The sequence below is a fragment of the Carassius gibelio genome, chromosome A16 (genome assembly GCF_023724105.1).
Source record: "Carassius gibelio isolate Cgi1373 ecotype wild population from Czech Republic chromosome A16, carGib1.2-hapl.c, whole genome shotgun sequence".
Lineage (NCBI taxonomy): Eukaryota > Metazoa > Chordata > Actinopteri > Cypriniformes > Cyprinidae > Carassius > Carassius gibelio.
Genome location: NC_068386.1, coordinates 27,192,645 through 27,201,564, shown reverse-complemented (window position 1 = coordinate 27,201,564; position 8,920 = coordinate 27,192,645).

Below are 8,920 nucleotides of genomic sequence, written 5' to 3'. Positions count from 1 at the left end.
TCAATATTTGAAAGTTGAAAATTAGTAACTAAAATTAAATTAAACCTAAATAGTAATATATATATATAAAACTAATAAAAATTACAAAAAGACTTTACAAATGAATTACAAACATTTTTTATAAACTTACAATGTAAACTGAAAGCTAAAATAAAAATAAAAGGAAATTCAAAATACTAATAAAAAAGATTGACTCGTTCTCGAGTGAAGAGCCGTTTCTGTCAGACGCGTCCGATTCGTGAACCGAGGAGCTGATGATACTGCGCATGTGTGTTTCAGCGTGAAGCAGACCGACACACAGAGCGTCTGAACTGAACTGATTCTTTTGGTGATTGATTCTGAACTGATTCTGTGCTAGTGTTATGAGCGCGGGTAAACCGAAGGCTTGAATCAAGGGCAATCATCGCCAATGACGCCATTGAGTCGAGTGCAAAAGAACCGGTGAACCGTTTTCTTCAACCGGTTTATTGAATCGAACTGTCCGAAAGAACTACTGGTGATCCGAACACCGATGCAACCGGTTCTTCACTCGTGAATGAGTCAGTCTTTCTTTCGTTATCTGGCTCGGCTCGGTGTTCATCTTCATCTCTTCACAGCAGTTCAGTCAGTCACTGTTTGAGTAAATGAATTACTCCTGAATATTGGTTTGTTTGAACTCAGAGGGAGTGTCAGACACATTAAAAAAGTTAACAGCTTGAGTCATTTGTGGATTAATGCGTATTGGAGACGCGAACCGTTTAAAACGATTCAGTTCGATTTGGTGAACTGGTTCAAAAAGATCCGGTTACATCTAATGATTCGTTCGCGAACTGGATATCACAAACTGCTTTGTTTTAAACTCTCTCTCACAACAGACACAGAAGAGAAGACAAAGTTATAGTTTTTGCTATTTTTGGACCAAAATGTATTTTCTTTCTATTCTTCAAAACCCTCTGATGTCACATGGACTACTTTGATGATGTTTTTCTTACCTTTCTGGACATTGACAGTACACCGTACACACAGCTTCAATGGAGGGACTGAGAGCTCTCAGACTAAATCTAAAATATCTTAAACTGTGATCTGAAGATGAACGGAGGTCTCACGGGTTTAGAACAAAATGAGGGTGAGTTATTAATAACATAATTTTGATTATTGGGTGAATTATCCCTTTAAGGTCAAGCACTCAAATCAATAGAAATAAAATAAATAAAACAAAAAATTAAAAGGTTAAAACTTGAGATGAATAAAAGATGATAAAATCACATAAATTAATTACTAAAATGAAAATCAAGTTTAATTAAAATTTTATAAAATCACAATTAATCACATTAAAAAAATAGTTTACATAATATATGTGTGTACTGTATTTATATATATATATATATATATATATATATATATATATATATATATATATATATATATATATATATATATATTTTTTTTTTTTTTTTTTTACATTAAATCATACATTTGACACTTACATTTTTTCCAAAATTATTTACTACCAGGTGAAATTCAAGTATAAGTTAATTTCTTATGAAAAGTCTAGTCATGATTACTTCAGCTCAACATTCCCCTTTGATTTCAGAAGGGAAGTGTAACGTCACAGAAAACTCCCTGCAAACGTGTGTGTGTGTGTGAGAGAGAGAGAGAGTGAGTGAGTGAGTGATTGTGTGTGTTTGACAGACATAAAATAAGGAAGTTGTTTTTTAGGTCATTGGTCATAGGTTGATTAATGCTTATGTTTGACATCAAATATGTAACATGCAAATATTTCATAATGAAAATGTGCATTTCCTAGTTTTAAAATGCAGAATATTAATGCAATCTTAGTTTATTAGAAAACTGGCTTTACAATAATATAAAAACAGCCTAATTATGAAAGCTTGTTTCTGGATTGAAAAAAAAAAATGTTATGAATTTATCTTGCATTTTTGCTTGACAATCCTCATACGGCTGCAGTTCTCTCGGTTGATGTGCATCTTTTTCTTCTACACTTTTTCCTTCCAGTCAACATTCTGTTAACATGCTTGGATACAGCACTCTGTGAACAGCCAGGTTCTTTGGCAGTGAATGTTTGTGGCTTACCCTCCTTTTGAAGGGTGTCAATGATTGTCTTCTGGACCACTGTCAGATCAGTTTTGAGTTGATTGGCATGTCACCATATTCTAATTTGTTGAGATTGTGAATTGCATTTATGCATTTTAACAGATGCTTTTATCCAAAGCGACTTACATTGCATTCAAGTTAACAATTTTCTCCTATTATGTGTTCCCTGGGATTCGAACCCCCAACCTTGCGCTTGTTAACACAATGCTCTACCACTTGAGCTACAGGAACACTTTATTGGTGGGTTGAACTACTTCAGTCTGTGTGCATTGAATTTATTTAATATATATATATATATATATATATATATATATATATATATGCATTTCAGTTTTAGAACTTTAGAACTTTTTTCATTTTTATTTCTCCTAGTAAACATTTATTTTATTTCATTTCCCCCGCTTATAGTGTCAATTTAATCTCCCTGCATGGTCAGACTCAGACACGAGACGTGTTTGTCAGTCTTATCGCTCTCAGATCCCGTTAAGCGTAAAGATCAGGCGCGATGTGGATTTCAGACGAGCAGGTTTCTGTCTCAAGGCCGTCGAGACATGTGGAAGATTTTTATTGGTGGGATTTTGCTCAATCAAGTATGATCAAGATGAATCTAGTCATACTTATACATACGTGTTTTATTCCATTAGAATCATATAGCCTTTGTGTGAAAGGAATGTGCCTATGTCTGCAAACAACATCCTGACCACCACTTTTCTTTACCATAGCAAGTCTCAGGAAACATCTGGAAAAACATGCAATGGGTCTCTTCTCTTTACCATAGCGTCTCCCTAGGGAGGGATCAAAATTGCAAGCCTAAGGAAAAGATTGACTATTTGGAAACGCCCTGTAAAGGGTATATAATGACATGCAACCTGGCATTTCGACAGAACTTCTTGCAACAAGCTCTCGACTTTGTTTTGCTTAAAATAAAGTCTTTTCTTCTGAGAGAAAAATCCCTGACTGAGTTTGATCCTTGGGAGAACCGGCAAAATACACCACAGATTTGGCACCCCAGATGGGACTGGAAAGGAGCAGAGTGGACGACTGCTCTTGAGCTGACTGATGAGCAACACACACACAGTGGTGGCCACCATAGAATAAGGTAAGCATTTTTGCTTATATAATTAGTGTGTGTTGTTGACTGGTCAGCTCTGAGTGGTAAGGACACTTAAAATCTGCTCTTCCAAATTTAGAAAAATAATATGATATCTAAATTGAAAAAGGGGTTTTACTCCAGAAGAAATAACTGCATGCACATATTTGGGTTATTAATAGGAAGGCCTTGGAAGGCAACCTCGATTTAAGACAAATATGGTGTAGGCAGAAAGACATGGCATGCTGTGGTCTGTGTTTATTGGATAGCTGTGCCAGGTAGGACAGTGATAAACGGATAAGCAGATTAGTTAAGGAATCGCGAGGAAAAGTCCCATGGATACCGCTTTGAGAATGTATAAGTGAAATTCTCAAAGGACTGAATAGATGGGCCCTTAAGGACGCTCTAGGTAGAGCGAGCTCTAGGAAGAGCTGTGTTTTGTTGTGTGGATGTCTCTGTGTCCGGACAAATGAATGTGTGAACAAATAAATTCTGTGTTGGGTGGGTAAAAGTTGCGCACCATTCTTGGACCGTCACTTCAGGGTGGCTGGGTGGAGTTTGACACAGCTAGTATCCACTTGAGAGGGATGAATGTATTATGAGCCTTGATAATAAAAGGACAATTAATGTGTGATTATCCATTAGATAAAGGGAAAAAGTATGCAAGAATAAGCACTCTGGCTCAATAAAGAGTGTAGCAAGTGTGAATGGGTTTAGGAAAATAGCATCAATAAAGTTTGAACCAAGATCTATAATAGATTTTTGCATTTAGGATGTCTGTGTGAAAGGGGAGAAAATTTTCTGAGCCCAGTGTAGTGGGAGTGAGAACAAAGGAGGACGTTTCCACAGTAAAGTTGTATTACATGGATGGAGCAAGAGGTGCTCTCCCCTCCTGGACCATCACTTGGGAGTGATCAGGTTACAGAGACTGGTGTTGAGAAAGGAATGCAGGAGCCCTAAAACAATAAAGTCAACTGTATGAAGGTTGTTTTAGAGAAAAATAAATACAAATGTTCCAAGAAATGGACTAATATAGAGAGGGCAGATATGGTGGAATATAGATATAATGATAAATTAATTAAAATAAGATATGCATTTATTATTGAACAACTTTTATTAATAGATGAATTTAAAAGATGCACGTGCTTAAAATTTTTTTAATACGTGAAGACATCTAAAATTTGTTTCTTGTTATCCCTGGGACAGTATGAAAGTTAATCCATTACAGAGTTTCAGAGATTGGGCTTGTGTAAATGTAAAAAATAAAAGAAATAACTTGTGCAATGTGGAATGAAAGCAAGATTGGGTGACCAAGTTAATAGACATTTTGATTCAAAAGCTATAGGCATTTTACAATAGGAAGGGAACTAGTTGCTTAAAGAATTAAATTTAATTATTTTATTTACAATAATAGGAATTATTTTATGTTGGTTAGGAAACATTAATTCACAAATACCGGATAATTCTGAATCATGTATGCAAATATAGAAGAAAAATTATGATTGAAGTCTTTATTTTACCATATGCATGTCATGCTGTTATAAAAAAAGGTTTATTTTATTTTATTGCAGTATATTTAGATAATAAAGGTAGCTGATTTCTGCATTTTGCAAAGAAGAAAAAATGCTTGCTATTTTCCTGCAATGAAGAACTTGCTTAACTAACAAAGAATAAGAGAACTGCTGTTTTCAACCAGATGATTTTGTTTTTAATAAGGGACCACTGAAAGAAGAGGTTGAAAAGTGAAAATTAGAAAAAGAGCTGACTGCTCAGACACAATTTGGTCAGAAGTTACATAGGTACATTTGATTAATGCAGTCTCTGAGTGTTAAACTTTCAGATGACTTCTGGAACAGTGCCTTGACAAAGGAAAGCAATGAAATGGAGTCTGTCGAGGAATGGCAAAGCAGCAAACACAGCTGAAGAGAGAAGAAGAGGGAGGGGCTGACGGATGTTCCCCTCCCCTCTTGAAAGAGAAGAACACACTTCAGCAAGGAGAAGACTGAATCAAAGCAGGAAAAGGTGAATCTTTCACTTGAGACTTTTCCTGAGGTTGAAAAGAACATTATGAAATGCAAAACTCTGGCAGAAAGCAACCAGAATCCAGACTGAGAAGAAGCAGAAAAACAACGGAGACCGTACGCCACAACATCAGGTCTTTGAGTGCCATCACAGACTGACGACCCGGTACAACAGCCCAGGCTGATGATGTCACCAGAAGGACTTCCATGCCTTCTGTGCACAGGTCCTGCATATTCAATGAACACTATAGAGACTGCTTCAAATGTTAATTATTTTATTTAATTATTTTATTTATTATGTTTTAATCTTGATTATTCACTGGTCTCACAGCACTTCCTTAAATTCTGTGTTTTAACTAACTCTCTCAATCTGCTTTTCAATAGGTACCAGTCCAGCCTCATGTCTTAAAGAAAAAATAATAACTTTGACAGACAGAAGTGAGTACTTGACTCACCAATCAGATAAACATGGAGCTGGATTTGGCATAGTAAGACTGTTTCATTAAACAACTAGGGGGAAATGCACAACTAAATACTTGACAACAATGCTGAGCGCTTTGGGAAAGAAGAGAATAAATAAATAAATAAAAAAGGGTATCCTGATGAACAATAGGAAAAATTTATATGGTTGAAAAAATAGAAATATTGGTCACTCCATTTTGTTTTAAGGTAATTTTCTAAGGTATAACTGAATAAAATAATAATGAATAAAAGATTATTCCAAAGATCCAAAATCATGAAATCACATATACTGTCATCACTGGGGATAACCAGATGGAAATGTTGATGGCCATGGATCCAAGATATGCAGAGATCTCCAATCCTCTTCTCAGAGTCGCTCATGAGCAATAACAAAAAAGTATTTGACTAAACTTTAAATTAGACAAACACATGACATTTGAGAAATGATAATTGGCTCTCTCAAATGCCCAATGCCTAGGCCTAATACTCTAAACAAATTAATCTAGGAGATTTTGGAAAAAGGAAGGAAAGAAAGAAAAGAAAAGTTTTTGGCAAAAAAAAAAAAAAAAAAAAAAAAAAAAAAAAAAAAAAAAAAGGGGGAGTGAAAGTGTGTGAAAAAGTATGAATGATGGTGTTGTATGGCATGAAAGAGAGTGTCTGACGAGACACTGAGGCAATTCAATCAATTTGCCCAAACATCTGTATACACATTTGAATGTGGGCCCACAGGGCAAACTTATGCCCAGTAAAATAATGACCATGGATGAATTTGGTTAAGTTTCCTGGTCAGTACCTAGGTCTTTGTGGTGGCAGAAAGAAAAACAGTGCCACACATGCGCAGCGTATAACATGGGAAGGCAGAGCAAAGCAAGCTTGCTCTGTCTACCCAACATTTAACTTTCTTTTCAGCATATCATGATGGAGCTGATTGTGTCAAAAGGATGAAATATTGTCTGTTAAATGACTGTTAAAATAAATACAGTGGGTTGAGTGTTTTCCAGGGCAAAAGACCTATGCTACTGAGCAACATAGGCCTAGATAAATTATCCAGTAATATAGTGGAACTCAGTTTACAAAACAAAGAGATAACTGAATAAGCAAATGGTTGAGAATAAAATTGAAAGGAAAAAAAAAAAATAAATAAATAGTAAAGACAGCACTGAAATTGTGAAAACTCAAAAAGGGGCCAAGACAGCCCTCAACCCACATTACATTTCCACAGGTCACACCAAGAAGGACGACTGGCAAGATGAACAAATTAGCATGCTTGATAACACTAACAAAAATTCTTAAGTTTTCCATTTACAGGTGACAGCAGTTCCAGTAAGACCAAGGAATGCTTCGCCCCATAAAAGAGAACAGCTTCAACAACTCCACACAGCATGAAGTGAGGGATGAAGGGCGTGCTAGTAACGACCCACCCTTGCCAACGAGGGAAAGACCATTGCAACGACTCGCAAAGAGTCTCCCTGGTGAAGATGGAATGAGAGAGTGATGGGACTGCTACTGAGATCAAAATACTTGGGTGCAGATATGAGCCAACAAATAGAAAAGAAAAGGTGGAAAGAGAATTTTAAGTAATGGTAGATGAAGAATTTGAAGGTTATGAGAAGGGAAATATGGATGTAGGAAGATTTGAAGGGAAAATAGAGCAATTTGATGCAACAAATAGAATGAAAGGAGCAAAATAGAAAAACTCAAGATTTGTGAATTGAAGAAGGAAAAGTATGTGTTTGGGGAAAATGCTGTATTTATAGAAGGGAGCATTTAATGAAGAACTGATCAAATTGAAAAGGCTAAGAATGGTGATAAAGAAAATGTTGGAAAAGATAATAAAATGTAAGACTGGTTTGATTTACAATTAGGAACATGTGGAGTATAGTTTATAATTAAATAGGGAAAGTTTTTAGGAATGGCATTAATGACAGGATATTTACTATTTTACTGTATACTTCCTATATTGAGGTCACTAGTCAAAGCCACAGTTAAGCAAATTAAATTCAAAGATATCAAAATAATGGGAAATTGATACATAAGGTATCTAAGCTGAAGATCAACTCTTATAATCTTGTGATATTCAATGTGTGATGTGATTTGTATTTGTATGTGTATGTATTTTTATGCCTTTTATACAAAACTGTGATAACCAGGCAAATGCTGAACCAATTGCACATTCATGCTTTTAACAATGTTTACTATTAAAGAGGGGTTAGGGAGACTGGATCTTTTACTCACTCCTTGTCAAATTAGGAGAGAGATGTTTGGTCCAGTAATCCCTCAGAGTGGAATTTCATAATCTAGTCACTGGAGATAATACAATGTGACTTATTTAGTCACTAGATAGTGTAAATAATATGACTGGATTATGGAGTAGCACTCTGGATAAGAATAATCAAATGTGAGACTTATTAAGTCTCAAAGGGGAGAATATGTGGAAGATTTTTATTGGTGGGATTTTGCTCAATCAAGTATGATCAAGATGAATCTAGTCATACTTATACATACGTGTTTTATTCCATTAGAATCATATAGCCTTTGTGTGAAAGGAATGTGCCTATGTCTGCAAACAACATCCTGACCACCACTTTTCTTTACCATAGCAAGTCTCAGGAAACATCTGGAAAAACATGCAATGGGTCTCTTCTCTTTACCATAGCGTCTCCCTAGGGAGGGATCAAAATTGCAAGCCTAAGGAAAAGATTGACTATTTGGAAACGCCCTGTAAAGGGTATATAATGACATGCAACCTGGCATTTCGACAGAACTTCTTGCAACAAGCTCTCGACTTTGTTTTGCTTAAAATAAAGTCTTTTCTTCTGAGAGAAAAATCCCTGACTGAGTTTGATCCTTGGGAGAACCGGCAAAATACACCACAGACACATCCCAAACTTTCTGTCCTACTTTTAGAACGCTTTGAGAAATTTTAGATGGATGAAAGATGGAGACGAGATGAGAGAAAGATAGAGGCTGCTGTGTTTATCTTCATACAGATACAGACACGTCTCACAGGAAGCAAATACACTCATGCATTTATGATTCCCAGTTAAAAACAAGACACAAAACTTTAGCTTTTTGTAGTAAATGAGAAATAATCACACATCTACTCAATCATTTCCTATTGTAAATATTACCGTAATAAAACATTACTATAATAAAATATTATTAATATTTTAGAAAGTGTTTCTTTACTATTATATGCAAAATTTCAACAACAACAACAAAAAAAAACATTTAATGGTTTTAGTTAACAATA